General features: G+C 43.7%; 26 non-coding genes across 26 annotated transcripts; all 26 read right to left on the reverse strand.

The window, feature by feature from the left end:
• Positions 1-32: 32 nt before the first annotated feature.
• Positions 33-124, reverse strand: AC3HAE_014245 (transfer RNA arginine (anticodon UCU)). The gene is given in 2 exon segments: positions 33-68; positions 88-124. It is a non-coding gene; the product is annotated as a tRNA-Arg (tRNA).
• A 577-nt stretch (positions 125-701) lies between these two features.
• On the reverse strand, positions 702-917 carry LOC311344157 (small nucleolar RNA U3). Its single transcript, XR_014633623.1, has one exon. It is a non-coding gene; the product is annotated as a small nucleolar RNA U3 (small nucleolar RNA).
• Positions 918-1,310: 393 nt separating this feature from the next.
• Positions 1,311-1,402, reverse strand: AC3HAE_014247 (transfer RNA arginine (anticodon UCU)). Its single transcript is given in 2 exon segments — positions 1,311-1,346; positions 1,366-1,402. It is a non-coding gene; the product is annotated as a tRNA-Arg (tRNA).
• A 577-nt stretch (positions 1,403-1,979) lies between these two features.
• LOC311344137 (small nucleolar RNA U3) lies at positions 1,980-2,195 on the reverse strand. Its single transcript, XR_014633605.1, has one exon. It is a non-coding gene; the product is annotated as a small nucleolar RNA U3 (small nucleolar RNA).
• Positions 2,196-2,588: 393 nt separating this feature from the next.
• Positions 2,589-2,680, reverse strand: AC3HAE_014248 (transfer RNA arginine (anticodon UCU)). The gene is given in 2 exon segments: positions 2,589-2,624; positions 2,644-2,680. It is a non-coding gene; the product is annotated as a tRNA-Arg (tRNA).
• Positions 2,681-3,257: 577 nt separating this feature from the next.
• On the reverse strand, positions 3,258-3,473 carry LOC311344159 (small nucleolar RNA U3). Its single transcript, XR_014633625.1, has one exon. It is a non-coding gene; the product is annotated as a small nucleolar RNA U3 (small nucleolar RNA).
• A 393-nt stretch (positions 3,474-3,866) lies between these two features.
• On the reverse strand, positions 3,867-3,958 carry AC3HAE_014249 (transfer RNA arginine (anticodon UCU)). The gene is given in 2 exon segments: positions 3,867-3,902; positions 3,922-3,958. It is a non-coding gene; the product is annotated as a tRNA-Arg (tRNA).
• Positions 3,959-4,535: 577 nt separating this feature from the next.
• On the reverse strand, positions 4,536-4,751 carry LOC311344138 (small nucleolar RNA U3). The gene has a single exon (XR_014633606.1). It is a non-coding gene; the product is annotated as a small nucleolar RNA U3 (small nucleolar RNA).
• Positions 4,752-5,144: 393 nt separating this feature from the next.
• AC3HAE_014250 (transfer RNA arginine (anticodon UCU)) lies at positions 5,145-5,236 on the reverse strand. The gene is given in 2 exon segments: positions 5,145-5,180; positions 5,200-5,236. It is a non-coding gene; the product is annotated as a tRNA-Arg (tRNA).
• Positions 5,237-5,813: 577 nt separating this feature from the next.
• LOC311344032 (small nucleolar RNA U3) lies at positions 5,814-6,029 on the reverse strand. Its single transcript, XR_014633508.1, has one exon. It is a non-coding gene; the product is annotated as a small nucleolar RNA U3 (small nucleolar RNA).
• A 668-nt stretch (positions 6,030-6,697) lies between these two features.
• Positions 6,698-6,913, reverse strand: LOC311344076 (small nucleolar RNA U3). Its single transcript, XR_014633549.1, has one exon. It is a non-coding gene; the product is annotated as a small nucleolar RNA U3 (small nucleolar RNA).
• Positions 6,914-7,581: 668 nt separating this feature from the next.
• On the reverse strand, positions 7,582-7,797 carry LOC311344041 (small nucleolar RNA U3). Its single transcript, XR_014633517.1, has one exon. It is a non-coding gene; the product is annotated as a small nucleolar RNA U3 (small nucleolar RNA).
• Positions 7,798-8,190: 393 nt separating this feature from the next.
• Positions 8,191-8,282, reverse strand: AC3HAE_014251 (transfer RNA arginine (anticodon UCU)). Its single transcript is given in 2 exon segments — positions 8,191-8,226; positions 8,246-8,282. It is a non-coding gene; the product is annotated as a tRNA-Arg (tRNA).
• A 577-nt stretch (positions 8,283-8,859) lies between these two features.
• Positions 8,860-9,075, reverse strand: LOC311344139 (small nucleolar RNA U3). The gene has a single exon (XR_014633607.1). It is a non-coding gene; the product is annotated as a small nucleolar RNA U3 (small nucleolar RNA).
• Positions 9,076-9,468: 393 nt separating this feature from the next.
• Positions 9,469-9,560, reverse strand: AC3HAE_014253 (transfer RNA arginine (anticodon UCU)). Its single transcript is given in 2 exon segments — positions 9,469-9,504; positions 9,524-9,560. It is a non-coding gene; the product is annotated as a tRNA-Arg (tRNA).
• A 577-nt stretch (positions 9,561-10,137) lies between these two features.
• Positions 10,138-10,353, reverse strand: LOC311344160 (small nucleolar RNA U3). The gene has a single exon (XR_014633626.1). It is a non-coding gene; the product is annotated as a small nucleolar RNA U3 (small nucleolar RNA).
• Positions 10,354-10,746: 393 nt separating this feature from the next.
• On the reverse strand, positions 10,747-10,838 carry AC3HAE_014254 (transfer RNA arginine (anticodon UCU)). The gene is given in 2 exon segments: positions 10,747-10,782; positions 10,802-10,838. It is a non-coding gene; the product is annotated as a tRNA-Arg (tRNA).
• Positions 10,839-11,415: 577 nt separating this feature from the next.
• On the reverse strand, positions 11,416-11,631 carry LOC311344161 (small nucleolar RNA U3). The gene has a single exon (XR_014633627.1). It is a non-coding gene; the product is annotated as a small nucleolar RNA U3 (small nucleolar RNA).
• Positions 11,632-12,024: 393 nt separating this feature from the next.
• Positions 12,025-12,116, reverse strand: AC3HAE_014255 (transfer RNA arginine (anticodon UCU)). Its single transcript is given in 2 exon segments — positions 12,025-12,060; positions 12,080-12,116. It is a non-coding gene; the product is annotated as a tRNA-Arg (tRNA).
• A 577-nt stretch (positions 12,117-12,693) lies between these two features.
• Positions 12,694-12,909, reverse strand: LOC311344098 (small nucleolar RNA U3). Its single transcript, XR_014633569.1, has one exon. It is a non-coding gene; the product is annotated as a small nucleolar RNA U3 (small nucleolar RNA).
• Positions 12,910-13,302: 393 nt separating this feature from the next.
• Positions 13,303-13,394, reverse strand: AC3HAE_014256 (transfer RNA arginine (anticodon UCU)). Its single transcript is given in 2 exon segments — positions 13,303-13,338; positions 13,358-13,394. It is a non-coding gene; the product is annotated as a tRNA-Arg (tRNA).
• Positions 13,395-13,971: 577 nt separating this feature from the next.
• Positions 13,972-14,187, reverse strand: LOC311344095 (small nucleolar RNA U3). The gene has a single exon (XR_014633567.1). It is a non-coding gene; the product is annotated as a small nucleolar RNA U3 (small nucleolar RNA).
• A 668-nt stretch (positions 14,188-14,855) lies between these two features.
• Positions 14,856-15,071, reverse strand: LOC311344040 (small nucleolar RNA U3). Its single transcript, XR_014633516.1, has one exon. It is a non-coding gene; the product is annotated as a small nucleolar RNA U3 (small nucleolar RNA).
• A 393-nt stretch (positions 15,072-15,464) lies between these two features.
• Positions 15,465-15,556, reverse strand: AC3HAE_014257 (transfer RNA arginine (anticodon UCU)). The gene is given in 2 exon segments: positions 15,465-15,500; positions 15,520-15,556. It is a non-coding gene; the product is annotated as a tRNA-Arg (tRNA).
• Positions 15,557-16,133: 577 nt separating this feature from the next.
• On the reverse strand, positions 16,134-16,349 carry LOC311344156 (small nucleolar RNA U3). The gene has a single exon (XR_014633622.1). It is a non-coding gene; the product is annotated as a small nucleolar RNA U3 (small nucleolar RNA).
• A 393-nt stretch (positions 16,350-16,742) lies between these two features.
• Positions 16,743-16,834, reverse strand: AC3HAE_014259 (transfer RNA arginine (anticodon UCU)). The gene is given in 2 exon segments: positions 16,743-16,778; positions 16,798-16,834. It is a non-coding gene; the product is annotated as a tRNA-Arg (tRNA).
• Positions 16,835-17,168: the final 334 nt, after the last annotated feature.

Raw genomic sequence — 17,168 nt, forward strand, 5'->3', positions numbered from 1 at the left:
AAAAGTCTCAACGCACATCTCGGGTTCAACCACGACTCCAGTGGGACTCGAACCCACAACCATTGAATGCCTTCTTCTGCTGTTCACTAGAATTCCAACGCGCTATCCATTGCGCCACGGAGCCCTGTGCAGTGCCATTCTCTGGTCTATACTTTTTGAATTACCTGAAGGCAAATGTGTTTCCTTGTCCCATCTTCAATATGACATAAATTACTTGTTAGAGGGCCAAAAACCCTGTAGGCTGTGAATGACACTTTTGTTAACCTTTGGTCGACGGCCTCGTCCTCCGGAATGTTTTCCTGATTTAAGCCTGTACTAAATTGGAATGCGTTCAGCCAGAAGCGACGCTGACCAGGAACAAAGTTCGGCAGTTTTGGTCATATCTGAGAAGCTTCCATCTTACACTTGTGCTACATTTTGACGTTGCCGAATACTGGAAAATGAATGAAACCCCAACATTTCCTCAACTGAACCCCGAAAGGACAACTTTCCGTGAAGGTGGAACGGTCTCCTCCGTTTAAAAGAGGAATTGTCCCATGTAGTAACAGGCTGGAAACGGCTCCTTCAATGTACTCGATTTTTCACCCGACAGATCAATGGATTGCCTTTAGCAGCATTCATTAACCCTAAGCTTCAGTGAAGCACGTCAGGTGAAAGTGCTCGCAGTATGAGTTCTTATCTTTTAAAGTCAAAAAGTCTCAGCCACTCTGACCATATTCCCTCCTTCTATGTTCCACAAAGAAACACAGACAAGTCATCAACAACAGTGAACACATGACCGTGGTCATTATTCACTGCAGACTTCCTGCTTTAGAAGGAACATCATGTCTCTTCATCGTGGTTTGCGAGACCAAACACTTTGGAACAACATTTCTCAAGACAAGAACTATAGAAATGATCCCGGAAAGTACAGTCTTACCTCGGTACAGCGTGATCATTGGAAGCCATCGATTGGAACGACGTCATCACTAGTGGTAATTTAAGAAGTGTTTTCCTTGTGATTCAGAATTAACACAAATATCTATCTCTGCCGTGGCATTTGCAATATGTACCAGAGAACTCGACCTATTTTGCAAGTAGTGGTCCTGTGTTTTCACCTTCTTTGTGACGCCACCTTAACTTTAGACTCTGAATTTGAATTCCACGCCACTCCTCTGTTTTGCAGTTCTAAGTTTGGGTTTGGCAGGGACGCAATATTTCTTCCATGGCCCAGGTCCAAGTTCCCTTAAAAAACTTAGTCCATGGACTTTGCTTCAATGTGGCACAGTTAGGGTTTGAAAAAGTCTCAACGCACATCTCGGGTTCAACCACGACTCCAGTGGGACTCGAACCCACAACCTTTGAATGCCTTCTTCTGCTGTTCACTAGAAGTCCAACGCGCTATCCATTGCGCCACGGAGCCCTGTGCAGTGCTATTCTCTGGTCTATACTTTTTGAATTACCTGAAGGCAAATGTGTTTCCTTGTCCCATCTTCAATATGACATAAATTACTTGTTAGAGGGCCAAAAACCCTGTAGGCTGTGAATGACACTTTTGTTAACCTTTGGTCGACGGCCTCGTCCTCTGGAATGTTTTCCTGATTTAAGCCTGTACTAAATTGGAATGCGTTCAGCCAGAAGCGACGCTGACCAGGAACAAAGTTCGGCAGTTTTGGTCATATCTGAGAAGCTTCCATCTTACACTTGTGCTACATTTTGACGTTGCCGAATACTGGAAAATGAATGAAACCCCAACATTTCCTCAACTGAACCCCGAAAGGACAACTTTCCGTGAAGGTGGAACGGTCTCCTCCGTTTAAAAGAGGAATTGTCCCATGTAGTAACAGGCTGGAAACGGCTCCTTCAATGTACTCGATTTTTCACCCGACAGATCAATGGATTGCCTTTAGCAGCATTCATTAACCCTAAGCTTCAGTGAAGCACGTCAGGTGAAAGTGCTCGCAGTATGAGTTCTTATCTTTTAAAGTCAAAAAGTCTCAGCCACTCTGACCATATTCCCTCCTTCTATGTTCCACAAAGAAACACAGACAAGTCATCAACAACAGTGAACACATGACCGTGGTCATTATTCACTGCAGACTTCCTGCTTTAGAAGGAACATCATGTCTCTTCATCGTGGTTTGCGAGACCAAACACTTTGGAACAACATTTCTCAAGACAAGAACTATAGAAATGATCCCTGAAAGTACAGTCTTACCTCGGTACAGCGTGATCATTGGAAGCCATCGATTGGAACGACGTCATCACTAGTGGTAATTTAAGAAGTGTTTTCCTTGTGATTCAGAATTAACACAAATATCTATCTCTGCCGTGGCATTTGCAATATGTACCAGAGAACTCGACCTATTTTGCAAGTAGTGGTCCTGTGTTTTCACCTTCTTTGTGACGCCACCTTAACTTTAGACTCTGAATTTGAATTCCACGCCACTCCTCTGTTTTGCAGTTCTAAGTTTGGGTTTGGCAGGGACGCAATATTTCTTCCATGGCCCAGGTCCAAGTTCCCTTAAAAAACTTAGTCCATGGACTTTGCTTCAATGTGGCACAGTTAGGGTTTGAAAAAGTCTCAACGCACATCTCGGGTTCAACCACGACTCCAGTGGGACTCGAACCCACAACCATTGAATGCCTTCTTCTGCTGTTCACTAGAATTCCAACGCGCTATCCATTGCGCCACGGAGCCCTGTGCAGTGCCATTCTCTGGTCTATACTTTTTGAATTACCTGAAGGCAAATGTGTTTCCTTGTCCCATCTTCAATATGACATAAATTACTTGTTAGAGGGCCAAAAACCCTGTAGGCTGTGAATGACACTTTTGTTAACCTTTGGTCGACGGCCTCGTCCTCCGGAATGTTTTCCTGATTTAAGCCTGTACTAAATTGGAATGCGTTCAGCCAGAAGCGACGCTGACCAGGAACAAAGTTCGGCAGTTTTGGTCATATCTGAGAAGCTTCCATCTTACACTTGTGCTACATTTTGACGTTGCCGAATACTGGAAAATGAATGAAACCCCAACATTTCCTCAACTGAACCCCGAAAGGACAACTTTCCGTGAAGGTGGAACGGTCTCCTCCGTTTAAAAGAGGAATTGTCCCATGTAGTAACAGGCTGGAAACGGCTCCTTCAATGTACTCGATTTTTCACCCGACAGATCAATGGATTGCCTTTAGCAGCATTCATTAACCCTAAGCTTCAGTGAAGCACGTCAGGTGAAAGTGCTCGCAGTATGAGTTCTTATCTTTTAAAGTCAAAAAGTCTCAGCCACTCTGACCATATTCCCTCCTTCTATGTTCCACAAAGAAACACAGACAAGTCATCAACAACAGTGCACACATGACCGTGGTCATTATTCACTGCAGACTTCCTGCTTTAGAAGGAATATCATTTCTCTTCATCGTGGTTTGCGAGACCAAACACTTTGGAACAACATTTCTCAAGACAAGAACTATAGAAATGATCCCTGAAAGTACAGTCTTACCTCGGTACAGCGTGATCATTGGAAGCCATCGATTGGAACGACGTCATCACTAGTGGTAATTTAAGAAGTGTTTTCCTTGTGATTCAGAATTAACACAAATATCTATCTCTGCCGTGGCATTTGCAATATGTACCAGAGAACTCGACCTATTTTGCAAGTAGTGGTCCTGTGTTTTCACCTTCTTTGTGACGCCACCTTAACTTTAGACTCTGAATTTGAATTCCACGCCACTCCTCTGTTTTGCAGTTCTAAGTTTGGGTTTGGCAGGGACGCAATATTTCTTCCATGGCCCAGGTCCAAGTTCCCTTAAAAAACTTAGTCCATGGACTTTGCTTCAATGTGGCACAGTTAGGGTTTGAAAAAGTCTCAACGCACATCTCGGGTTCAACCACGACTCCAGTGGGACTCGAACCCACAACCATTGAATGCCTTCTTCTGCTGTTCACTAGAATTCCAACGCGCTATCCATTGCGCCACGGAGCCCTGTGCAGTGCCATTCTCTGGTCTATACCTTTTGAATTACCTTAAGGCAAATGTGTTTCCTTGTCCCATCTTCAATATGACATAAATTACTTGTTAGAGGGCCAAAAACCCTGTAGGCTGTGAATGACACTTTTGTTAACCTTTGGTCGACGGCCTCGTCCTCCGGAATGTTTTCCTGATTTAAGCCTGTACTAAATTGGAATGCGTTCAGCCAGAAGCGACGCTGACCAGGAACAAAGTTCGGCAGTTTTGGTCATATCTGAGAAGCTTCCATCTTACACTTGTGCTACATTTTGACGTTGCCGAATACTGGAAAATGAATGAAACCCCAACATTTCCTCAACTGAACCCCGAAAGGACAACTTTCCGTGAAGGTGGAACGGTCTCCTCCGTTTAAAAGAGGAATTGTCCCATGTAGTAACAGGCTGGAAACGGCTCCTTCAATGTACTCGATTTTTCACCCGACAGATCAATGGATTGCCTTTAGCAGCATTCATTAACCCTAAGCTTCAGTGAAGCACGTCAGGTGAAAGTGCTCGCAGTATGAGTTCTTATCTTTTAAAGTCAAAAAGTCTCAGCCACTCTGACCATATTCCCTCCTTCTATGTTCCACAAAGAAACACAGACAAGTCATCAACAACAGTGAACACATGACCGTGGTCATTATTCACTGCAGACTTCCTGCTTTAGAAGGAACATCATGTCTCTTCATCGTGGTTTGCGAGACCAAACACTTTGGAACAACATTTCTCAAGACAAGAACTATAGAAATGATCCCTGAAAGTACAGTCTTACCTCGGTACAGCGTGATCATTGGAAGCCATCGATTGGAACGACGTCATCACTAGTGGTAATTTAAGAAGTGTTTTCCTTGTGATTCAGAATTAACACAAATATCTATCTCTGCCGTGGCATTTGCAATATGTACCAGAGAACTCGACCTATTTTGCAAGTAGTGGTCCTGTGTTTTCACCTTCTTTGTGACGCCACCTTAACTTTAGACTCTGAATTTGAATTCCACGCCACTCCTCTGTTTTGCAGTTCTAAGTTTGGGTTTGGCAGGGACGCAATATTTCTTCCATGGCCCAGGTCCAAGTTCCCTTAAAAAACTTAGTCCATGGACTTTGCTTCAATGTGGCACAGTTAGGGTTTGAAAAAGTCTCAACGCACATCTCGGGTTCAACCACGACTCCAGTGGGACTCGAACCCACAACCATTGAATGCCTTCTTCTGCTGTTCACTAGAATTCCAACGCGCTATCCATTGCGCCACGGAGCCCTGTGCAGTGCCATTCTCTGGTCTATACCTTTTGAATTACCTGAAGGCAAATGTGTTTCCTTGTCCCATCTTCAATATGACATAAATTACTTGTTAGAGGGCCAAAAACCCTGTAGGCTGTGAATGACACTTTTGTTAACCTTTGGTCGACGGCCTCGTCCTCCGGAATGTTTTCCTGATTTAAGCCTGTACTAAATTGGAATGCGTTCAGCCAGTAGCGACGCTGACCAGGAACAAAGTTCGGCAGTTTTGGTCATATCTGAGAAGCTTCCATCTTACACTTGTGCTACATTTTGACGTTGCCGAATACTGGAAAATGAATGAAACCCCAACATTTCCTCAACTGAACCCCGAAAGGACAACTTTCCGTGAAGGTGGAACGGTCTCCTCCGTTTAAAAGAGGAATTGTCCCATGTAGTAACAGGCTGGAAACGGCTCCTTCAATGTACTCGATTTTTCACCCGACAGATCAATGGATTGCCTTTAGCAGCATTCATTAACCCTAAGCTTCAGTGAAGCACGTCAGGTGAAAGTGCTCGCAGTATGAGTTCTTATCTTTTAAAGTCAAAAAGTCTCAGCCACTCTGACCATATTCCCTCCTTCTATGTTCCACAAAGAAACACAGACAAGTCATCAACAACAGTGAACACATGACCGTGGTCATTATTCACTGCAGACTTCCTGCTTTAGAAGGAACATCATGTCTCTTCATCGTGGTTTGCGAGACCAAACACTTTGGAAGAACATTTCTCAAGACAAGAACTATAGAAATGATCCCTGAAAGTACAGTCTTACCTCGGTACAGCGTGATCATTGGAAGCCATCGATTGGAACGACGTCATCACTAGTGGTAATTTAAGAAGTGTTTTCCTTGTGATTCAGAATTAACACAAATATCTATCTCTGCCGTGGCATTTGCAATATGTACCAGAGAACTCGACCTATTTTGCAAGTAGTGGTCCTGTGTTTTCACCTTCTTTGTGACGCCACCTTAACTTTAGACTCTGAATTTGAATTCCACGCCACTCCTCTGTTTTGCAGTTCTAAGTTTGGGTTTGGCAGGGACGCAATATTTCTTCCATGGCCCAGGTCCAAGTTCCCTTAAAAAACTTAGTCCATGGACTTTGCTTTAATGTGGCACAGTTAGGGTTAGCACATCTTACACTTGTGCTACATTTTGACGTTGCCGAATACTGGAAAATGAATGAAACCCCAACATTTCCTCAACTGAACCCCGAAAGGACAACTTTCCGTGAAGGTGGAACGGTCTCCTCCGTTTAAAAGAGGAATTGTCCCATGCAGTAACAGGCTGGAAACGGCTCCTTCAATGTACTCGATTTTTCACCCGACAGATCAATGGATTGCCTTTAGCAGCATTCATTAACCCTAAGCTTCAGTGAAGCACGTCAGGTGAAAGTGCTCGCAGTATGAGTTCTTATCTTTTAAAGTCAAAAAGTCTCAGCCACTCTGACCATATTCCATCCTTCTATGTTCCACAAAGAAACACAGACAAGTCATCAACAACAGTGAACAGATGACCGTGGTCATTTTTCACTGCAGACTTCCTGCTTTAGAAGGAACATCATGTCTCTTCATCGTGGTTTGCGAGACCAAACACTTTGGAAGAACATTTCTCAAGACAAGAACTATAGAAATGATCCCTGAAAGTACAGTCTTACCTCGGTACAGCGTGATCATTGGAAGCCATCGATTGGAACGACGTCATCGCTAGTGGTAATTTAAGAAGTGTTTTCCTTGTGATTCAGAATTAACACAAATATCTATCTCTGCCGTGGCATTTGCAATATGTACCAGAGAACTCGACCTATTTTGCAAGTAGTGGTCCTGTGTTTTCACCTTCTTTGTGACGCCACCTTAACTTTAGACTCTGAATTTGAATTCCACGCCACTCCTCTGTTTTGCAGTTCTAAGTTTGGGTTTGGCAGGGGTGCAATATTTCTTCCATGGCCCAGGTCCAAGTTCCCTTAAAAAACTTAGTCCATGGACTTTGCTTTAATGTGGCACAGTTAGGGTTAGCACATCTTACACTTGTGCTACATTTTGACGTTGCCGAATACTGGAAAATGAATGAAACCCCAACATTTCCTCAACTGAACCCCGAAAGGACAACTTTCCGTGAAGGTGGAACGGTCTCCTCCGTTTAAAAGAGGAATTGTCCCATGTAGTAACAGGCTGGAAACGGCTCCTTCAATCTACTCGATTTTTCACCCGACAGTTCAATGGATTGCCTTTAGCAGCATTCATTAACCCTAAGCTTCAGTGAAGCACGTCAGGTGAAAGTGCTCGCAGTATGAGTTCTTATCTTTTAAAGTCAAAAAGTCTCAGCCACTCTGACCATATTCCATCCTTCTATGTTCCACAAAGAAACACAGACAAGTCATCAACAACAGTGAACACATGACCGTGGTCATTACTCACTGCAGACTTCCTGCTTTAGAAGGAACATCATGTCTCTTCATCGTGGTTTGCGAGACCAAACACTTTGGAAGAACATTTCTCAAGACAAGAACTATAGAAATGATCCCTGAAAGTACAGTCTTACCTCGGTACAGCGTGATCATTGGAAGCCATCGATTGGAACGACGTCATCACTAGTGGTAATTTAAGAAGTGTTTTCCTTGTGATTCAGAATTAACACAAATATCTATCTCTGCCGTGGCATTTGCAATATGTACCAGAGAACTCGACCTATTTTGCAAGTAGTGGTCCTGTGTTTTCACCTTCTTTGTGACGCCACCTTAACTTTAGACTCTGAATTTGAATTCCACGCCACTCCTCTGTTTTGCAGTTCTAAGTTTGGGTTTGGCAGGGACGCAATATTTCTTCCATGGCCCAGGTCCAAGTTCCCTTAAAAAACTTAGTCCATGGACTTTGCTTTAATGTGGCACAGTTAGGGTTTGAAAAAGTCTCAACGCACATCTCGGGTTCAACCACGACTCCAGTGGGACTCGAACCCACAACCTTTGAATGCCTTCTTCTGCTGTTCACTAGAAGTCCAACGCGCTATCCATTGCGCCACGGAGCCCTGTGCAGTACCATTCTCTGGTCTATACTTTTTGAATTACCTGAAGGCAAATGTGTTTCCTTGTCCCATCTTCAATATGACATAAATTACTTGTTAGAGGGCCAAAAACCCTGTAGGCTGTGAATGACACTTTTGTTAACCTTTGGTCGACGGCCTCGTCCTCCGGAATGTTTTCCTGATTTAAGCCTGTACTAAATTGGAATGCGTTCAGCCAGAAGCGACGCTGACCAGGAACAAAGTTCGGCAGTTTTGGTCATATCTGAGAAGCTTCCATCTTACACTTGTGCTACATTTTGACGTTGCCGAATACTGGAAAATGAATGAAACCCCAACATTTCCTCAACTGAACCCCGAAAGGACAACTTTCCGTGAAGGTGGAACGGTCTCCTCCGTTTAAAAGAGGAATTGTCCCATGTAGTAACAGGCTGGAAACGGCTCCTTCAATCTACTCGATTTTTCACCCGACAGATCAATGGATTGCCTTTAGCAGCATTCATTAACCCTAAGCTTCAGTGAAGCACGTCAGGTGAAAGTGCTCGCAGTATGAGTTCTTATCTTTTAAAGTCAAAAAGTCTCAGCCACTCTGACCATATTCCCTCCTTCTATGTTCCACAAAGAAACACAGACAAGTCATCAACAACAGTGAACACATGACCGTGGTCATTATTCACTGCAGACTTCCTGCTTTAGAAGGAACATCATGTCTCTTCATCGTGGTTTGCGAGACCAAACACTTTGGAACAACATTTCTCAAGACAAGAACTATAGAAATGATCCCTGAAAGTACAGTCTTACCTCGGTACAGCGTGATCATTGGAAGCCATCGATTGGAACGACGTCATCACTAGTGGTAATTTAAGAAGTGTTTTCCTTGTGATTCAGAATTAACACAAATATCTATCTCTGCCGTGGCATTTGCAATATGTACCAGAGAACTCGACCTATTTTGCAAGTAGTGGTCCTGTGTTTTCACCTTCTTTGTGACGCCACCTTAACTTTAGACTCTGAATTTGAATTCCACGCCACTCCTCTGTTTTGCAGTTCTAAGTTTGGGTTTGGCAGGGACGCAATATTTCTTCCATGGCCCAGGTCCAAGTTCCCTTAAAAAACTTAGTCCATTGACTTTGCTTTAATGTGGCACAGTTAGGGTTTGAAAAAGTCTCAACGCACATCTCGGGTTCAACCACGACTCCAGTAGGACTCGAACCCACAACCTTTGAATGCCTTCTTCTGCTGTTCACTAGAAGTCCAACGCGCTATCCATTGCGCCACGGAGCCCTGTTCAGTACCATTCTCTGGTCTATACTTTTTGAATTACCTGAAGGCAAATGTGTTTCCTTGTCCCATCTTCAATATGACATAAATTACTTGTTAGAGGGCCAAAAACCCTGTAGGCTGTGAATGACACTTTTGTTAACCTTTGGTCGACGGCCTCGTCCTCCGGAATGTTTTCCTGATTTAAGCCTGTACTAAATTGGAATGCGTTCAGCCAGAAGCGACGCTGACCAGGAACAAAGTTCGGCAGTTTTGGTCATATCTGAGAAGCTTCCATCTTACACTTGTGCTACATTTTGACGTTGCCGAATACTGGAAAATGAATGAAACCCCAACATTTCCTCAACTGAACCCCGAAAGGACAACTTTCCGTGAAGGTGGAACGGTCTCCTCCGTTTAAAAGAGGAATTGTCCCATGTAGTAACAGGCTGGAAACGGCTCCTTCAATCTACTCGATTTTTCACCCGACAGATCAATGGATTGCCTTTAGCAGCATTCATTAACCCTAAGCTTCAGTGAAGCACGTCAGGTGAAAGTGCTCGCAGTATGAGTTCTTATCTTTTAAAGTCAAAAAGTCTCAGCCACTCTGACCATATTCCCTCCTTCTATGATCCACAAAGAAACACAGACAAGTCATCAACAACAGTGAACACATGACCGTGGTCATTATTCACTGCAGACTTCCTGCTTTAGAAGGAACATCATGTCTCTTCATCGTGGTTTGCGAGACCAAACACTTTGGAAGAACATTTCTCAAGACAAGAACTATAGAAATGATCCCTGAAAGTACAGTCTTACCTCGGTACAGCGTGATCATTGGAAGCCATCGATTGGAACGACGTCATCACTAGTGGTAATTTAAGAAGTGTTTTCCTTGTGATTCAGAATTAACACAAATATCTATCTCTGCCGTGGCATTTGCAATATGTACCAGAGAACTCGACCTATTTTGCAAGTAGTGGTCCTGTGTTTTCACCTTCTTTGTGACGCCACCTTAACTTTAGACTCTGAATTTGAATTCCACGCCACTCCTCTGTTTTGCAGTTCTAAGTTTGGGTTTGGCAGGGACGCAATATTTCTTCCATGGCCCAGGTCCAAGTTCCCTTAAAAAACTTAGTCCATGGACTTTGCTTTAATGTGGCACAGTTAGGGTTTGAAAAAGTCTCAACGCACATCTCGGGTTCAACCACGACTCCAGTGGGACTCGAACCCACAACCTTTGAATGCCTTCTTCTGCTGTTCACTAGAAGTCCAACGCGCTATCCATTGCGCCACGGAGCCCTGTGCAGTACCATTCTCTGGTCTATACTTTTTGAATTACCTGAAGGCAAATGTGTTTCCTTGTCCCATCTTCAATATGACATAAATTACTTGTTAGAGGGCCAAAAACCCTGTAGGCTGTGAATGACACTTTTGTTAACCTTTGGTCGACGGCCTCGTCCTCCGGAATGTTTTCCTGATTTAAGCCTGTACTAAATTGGAATGCGTTCAGCCAGAAGCGACGCTGACCAGGAACAAAGTTCGGCAGTTTTGGTCATATCTGAGAAGCTTCCATCTTACACTTGTGCTACATTTTGACGTTGCCGAATACTGGAAAATGAATGAAACCCCAACATTTCCTCAACTGAACCCCGAAAGGACAACTTTCCGTGAAGGTGGAACGGTCTCCTCCGTTTAAAAGAGGAATTGTCCCATGTAGTAACAGGCTGGAAACGGCTCCTTCAATCTACTCGATTTTTCACCCGACAGATCAATGGATTGCCTTTAGCAGCATTCATTAACCCTAAGCTTCAGTGAAGCACATCAGGTGAAAGTGCTCGCAGTATGAGTTCTTATCTTTTAAAGTCAAAAAGTCTCAGCCACTCTGACCATATTCCCTCCTTCTATGATCCACAAAGAAACACAGACAAGTCATCAACAACAGTGAACACATGACCGTGGTCATTATTCACTGCAGACTTCCTGCTTTAGAAGGAACATCATGTCTCTTCATCGTGGTTTGCGAGACCAAACACTTTGGAAGAACATTTCTCAAGACAAGAACTATAGAAATGATCCCTGAAAGTACAGTCTTACCTCGGTACAGCGTGATCATTGGAAGCCATCGATTGGAACGACGTCATCACTAGTGGTAATTTAAGAAGTGTTTTCCTTGTGATTCAGAATTAACACAAATATCTATCTCTGCCGTGGCATTTGCAATATGTACCAGAGAACTCGACCTATTTTGCAAGTAGTGGTCCTGTGTTTTCACCTTCTTTGTGACGCCACCTTAACTTTAGACTCTGAATTTGAATTCCACGCCACTCCTCTGTTTTGCAGTTCTAAGTTTGGGTTTGGCAGGGACGCAATATTTCTTCCATGGCCCAGGTCCAAGTTCCCTTAAAAAACTTAGTCCATGGACTTTGCTTTAATGTGGCACAGTTAGGGTTTGAAAAAGTCTCAACGCACATCTCGGGTTCAACCACGACTCCAGTGGGACTCGAACCCACAACCTTTGAATGCCTTCTTCTGCTGTTCACTAGAAGTCCAACGCGCTATCCATTGCGCCACGGAGCCCTGTGCAGTACCATTCTCTGGTCTATACTTTTTGAATTACCTGAAGGCAAATGTGTTTCCTTGTCCCATCTTCAATATGACATAAATTACTTGTTAGAGGGCCAAAAACCCTGTAGGCTGTGAATGACACTTTTGTTAACCTTTGGTCGACGGCCTCGTCCTCCGGAATGTTTTCCTGATTTAAGCCTGTACTAAATTGGAATGCGTTCAGCCAGAAGCGACGCTGACCAGGAACAAAGTTCGGCAGTTTTGGTCATATCTGAGAAGCTTCCATCTTACACTTGTGCTACATTTTGACGTTGCCGAATACTGGAAAATGAATGAAACCCCAACATTTCCTCAACTGAACCCCGAAAGGACAACTTTCCGTGAAGGTGGAACGGTCTCCTCCGTTTAAAAGAGGAATTGTCCCATGCAGTAACAGGCTGGAAACGGCTCCTTCAATGTACTCGATTTTTCACCCGACAGATCAATGGATTGCCTTTAGCAGCATTCATTAACCCTAAGCTTCAGTGAAGCACGTCAGGTGAAAGTGCTCGCAGTATGAGTTCTTATCTTTTAAAGTCAAAAAGTCTCAGCCACTCTGACCATATTCCATCCTTCTATGTTCCACAAAGTAACACAGACAAGTCATCAACAACAGTGAACACATGACCGTGGTCATTTTTCACTGCAGACTTCCTGCTTTAGAAGGAACATCATGTCTCTTCATCGTGGTTTGCGAGACCAAACACTTTGGAACAACATTTCTCAAGACAAGAACTATAGAAATGATCCCTGAAAGTACAGTCTTACCTCGGTACAGCGTGATCATTGGAAGCCATCGATTGGAACGACGTCATCACTAGTGGTAATTTAAGAAGTGTTTTCCTTGTGATTCAGAATTAACACAAATATCTATCTCTGCCGTGGCATTTGCAATATGTACCAGAGAACTCGACCTATTTTGCAAGTAGTGGTCCTGTGTTATCACCTTCTTTGTGACGCCACCTTAACTTTAGACTCTGAATTTGAATTCCACGCCACTCCTCTGTTTTGCAGTTCTAAGTTTGGGTTTGGCAGGGACGCAATATTTCTTCCATGGCCCAGGTCCAAGTTCCCTTAAAAAACTTAGTCCATTGACTTTGCTTTAATGTGGCACAGTTAGGGTTTGAAAAAGTCTCAACGCACATCTCGGGTTCAACCACGACTCCAGTAGGACTCGAACCCACAACCTTTGAATGCCTTCTTCTGCTGTTCACTAGAAGTCCAACGCGCTATCCATTGCGCCACGGAGCCCTGTGCAGTACCATTCTCTGGTCTATACTTTTTGAATTACCTGAAGGCAAATGTGTTTCCTTGTCCCATCTTCAATATGACATAAATTACTTGTTAGAGGGCCAAAAACCCTGTAGGCTGTGAATGACACTTTTGTTAACCTTTGGTCGACGGCCTCGTCCTCCGGAATGTTTTCCTGATTTAAGCCTGTACTAAATTGGAATGCGTTCAGCCAGAAGCGACGCTGACCAGGAACAAAGTTCGGCAGTTTTGGTCATATCTGAGAAGCTTCCATCTTACACTTGTGCTACATTTTGACGTTGCCGAATACTGGAAAATGAATGAAACCCCAACATTTCCTCAACTGAACCCCGAAAGGACAACTTTCCGTGAAGGTGGAACGGTCTCCTCCGTTTAAAAGAGGAATTGTCCCATGCAGTAACAGGCTGGAAACGGCTCCTTCAATGTACTCGATTTTTCACCCAACAGATCAATGGATTGCCTTTAGCAGCATTAATTAACCCTAAGCTTCAGTGAAGCACGTCAGGTGAAAGTGCTCGCAGTATGAGTTCTTATCTTTTAAAGTCAAAAAGTCTCAGCCACTCTGACCATATTCCATCCTTCTATGTTCCACAAAGAAACACAGACAAGTCATCAACAACAGTGAACACATGACCGTGGTCATTTTTCACTGCAGACTTCCTGCTTTAGAATGAACATCATGTCTCTTCATCGTGGTTTGCGAGACCAAACACTTTGGAAGAACATTTCTCAAGACAAGAACTATAGAAATGATCCCTGAAAGTACAGTCTTACCTCGGTACAGCGTGATCATTGGAAGCCATCGATTGGAACGACGTCATCACTAGTGGTAATTTAAGAAGTGTTTTCCTTGTGATTCAGAATTAACACAAATATCTATCTCTGCCGTGGCATTTGCAATATGTACCAGAGAACTCGACCTATTTTGCAAGTAGTGGTCCTGTGTTTTCACCTTCTTTGTGACGCCACCTTAACTTTAGACTCTGAATTTGAATTCCACGCCACTCCTCTGTTTTGCAGTTCTAAGTTTGGGTTTGGCAGGGACGCAATATTTCTTCCATGGCCCAGGTCCAAGTTCCCTTAAAAAACTTAGTCCATGGACTTTGCTTTAATGTGGCACAGTTAGGGTTAGCACATCTTACACTTGTGCTACATTTTGACGTTGCCGAATACTGGAAAATGAATGAAACCCCAACATTTCCTCAACTGAACCCCGAAAGGACAACTTTCCGTGAAGGTGGAACGGTCTCCTCCGTTTAAAAGAGGAATTGTCCCATGTAGTAACAGGCTGGAAACGGCTCCTTCAATCTACTCGATTTTTCACCCGACAGATCAATGGATTGCCTTTAGCAGCATTCATTAACCCTAAGCTTCAGTGAAGCACGTCAGGTGAAAGTGCTCGCAGTATGAGTTCTTATCTTTTAAAGTCAAAAAGTCTCAGCCACTCTGACCATATTCCCTCCTTCTATGTTCCACAAAGAAACACAGACAAGTCATCAACAACAGTGAACACATGACCGTGGTCATTATTCACTGCAGACTTCCTGCTTTAGAAGGAACATCATGTCTCTTCATCATGGTTTGCGAGACCAAACACTTTGGAACAACATTTCTCAAGACAAGAACTATAGAAATGATCCCTGAAAGTACAGTCTTACCTCGGTACAGCGTGATCATTGGAAGCCATCGATTGGAACGACGTCATCACTAGTGGTAATTTAAGAAGTGTTTTCCTTGTGATTCAGAATTAACACAAATATCTATCTCTGCCGTGGCATTTGCAATATGTACCAGAGAACTCGACCTATTTTGCAAGTAGTGGTCCTGTGTTTTCACCTTCTTTGTGACGCCACCTTAACTTTAGACTCTGAATTTGAATTCCACGCCACCCCTCTGTTTTGCAGTTCTAAGTTTGGGTTTGGCAGGGACGCAATATTTCTTCCATGGCCCAGGTCCAAGTTCCCTTAAAAAACTTAGTCCATGGACTTTGCTTCAATGTGGCACAGTTAGGGTTTGAAAAAGTCTCAACGCACATCTCGGGTTCAACCACGACTCCAGTGGGACTCGAACCCACAACCTTTGAATGCCTTCTTCTGCTGTTCACTAGAAGTCCAACTCGCTATCCATTGCGCCACGGAGCCCTGTGCAGTGCCATTCTCTGGTCTATACTTTTTGAATTACCTGAAGGCAAATGTGTTTCCTTGTCCCATCTTCAATATGACATAAATTACTTGTTAGAGGGCCAAAAACCCTGTAGGCTGTGAATGACACTTTTGTTAACCTTTGGTCGACGGCCTCGTCCTCCGGAATGTTTTCCTGATTTAAGCCTGTACTAAATTGGAATGCGTTCAGCCAGAAGCGACGCTGACCAGGAACAAAGTTCGGCAGTTTTGGTCATATCTGAGAAGCTTCCATCTTACACTTGTGCTACATTTTGACGTTGCCGAATACTGGAAAATGAATGAAACCCCAACATTTCCTCAACTGAACCCCGAAAGGACAACTTTCCGTGAAGGTGGAACGGTCTCCTCCGTTTAAAAGAGGAATTGTCCCATGTAGTAACAGGCTGGAAACAGCTCCTTCAATGTACTCGATTTTTCACCCGACAGATCAATGGATTGCCTTTAGCAGCATTCATTAACCCTAAGCTTCAGTGAAGCACGTCAGGTGAAAGTGCTCGCAGTATGAGTTCTTATCTTTTAAAGTCAAAAAGTCTCAGCCACTCTGACCATATTCCCTCCTTCTATGTTCCACAAAGAAACACAGACAAGTCATCAACAACAGTGAACACATGACCGTGGTCATTATTCACTGCAGACTTCCTGCTTTAGAAGGAACATCATGTCTCTTCATCGTGGTTTGCGAGACCAAACACATTGGAACAACATTTCTCAAGACAAGAACTATAGAAATGATCCCTGAAAGTACAGTCTTACCTCGGTACAGCGTGATCATTGGAAGCCATCGATTGGAACGACGTCATCACTAGTGGTAATTTAAGAAGTGTTTTCCTTGTGATTCAGAATTAACACAAATATCTATCTCTGCCGTGGCATTTGCAATATGTACCAGAGAACTCGACCTATTTTGCAAGTAGTGGTCCTGTGTTTTCACCTTCTTTGTGACGCCACCTTAACTTTAGACTCTGAATTTGAATTCCACGCCACTCCTCTGTTTTGCAGTTCTAAGTTTGGGTTTGGCAGGGACGCAATATTTCTTCCATGGCCCAGGTCCAAGTTCCCTTAAAAAACTTAGTCCATGGACTTTGCTTCAATGTGGCACAGTTAGGGTTTGAAAAAGTCTCAACGCACATCTCGGGTTCAACCACGACTCCAGTGGGACTCGAACCCACAACCTTTGAATGCCTTCTTCTGCTGTTCACTAGAAGTCCAACGCGCTATCCATTGCGCCACGGAGCCCTGTGCAGTGCTATTCTCTGGTCTATACTTTTTGAATTACCTGAAGGCAAATGTGTTTCCTTGTCCCATCTTCAATATGACATAAATTACTTGTTAGAGGGCCAAAAACCCTGTAGGCTGTGAATGACACTTTTGTTAACCTTTGGTCGACGGCCTCGTCCTCCGGAATGTTTTCCTGATTTAAGCCTGTACTAAATTGGAATGCGTTCAGCCAGAAGCGACGCTGACCAGGAACAAAGTTCGGCAGTTTTGGTCATATCTGAGAAGCTTCCATCTTACACTTGTGCTACATTTTGACGTTGCCGAATACTGGAAAATGAATGAAACCCCAACA

The sequence above is a fragment of the Micromesistius poutassou genome (assembly GCF_964030765.1).
Source record: "Micromesistius poutassou genome assembly, chromosome: 5".
NCBI classification, from domain to species: domain Eukaryota; kingdom Metazoa; phylum Chordata; class Actinopteri; order Gadiformes; family Gadidae; genus Micromesistius; species Micromesistius poutassou.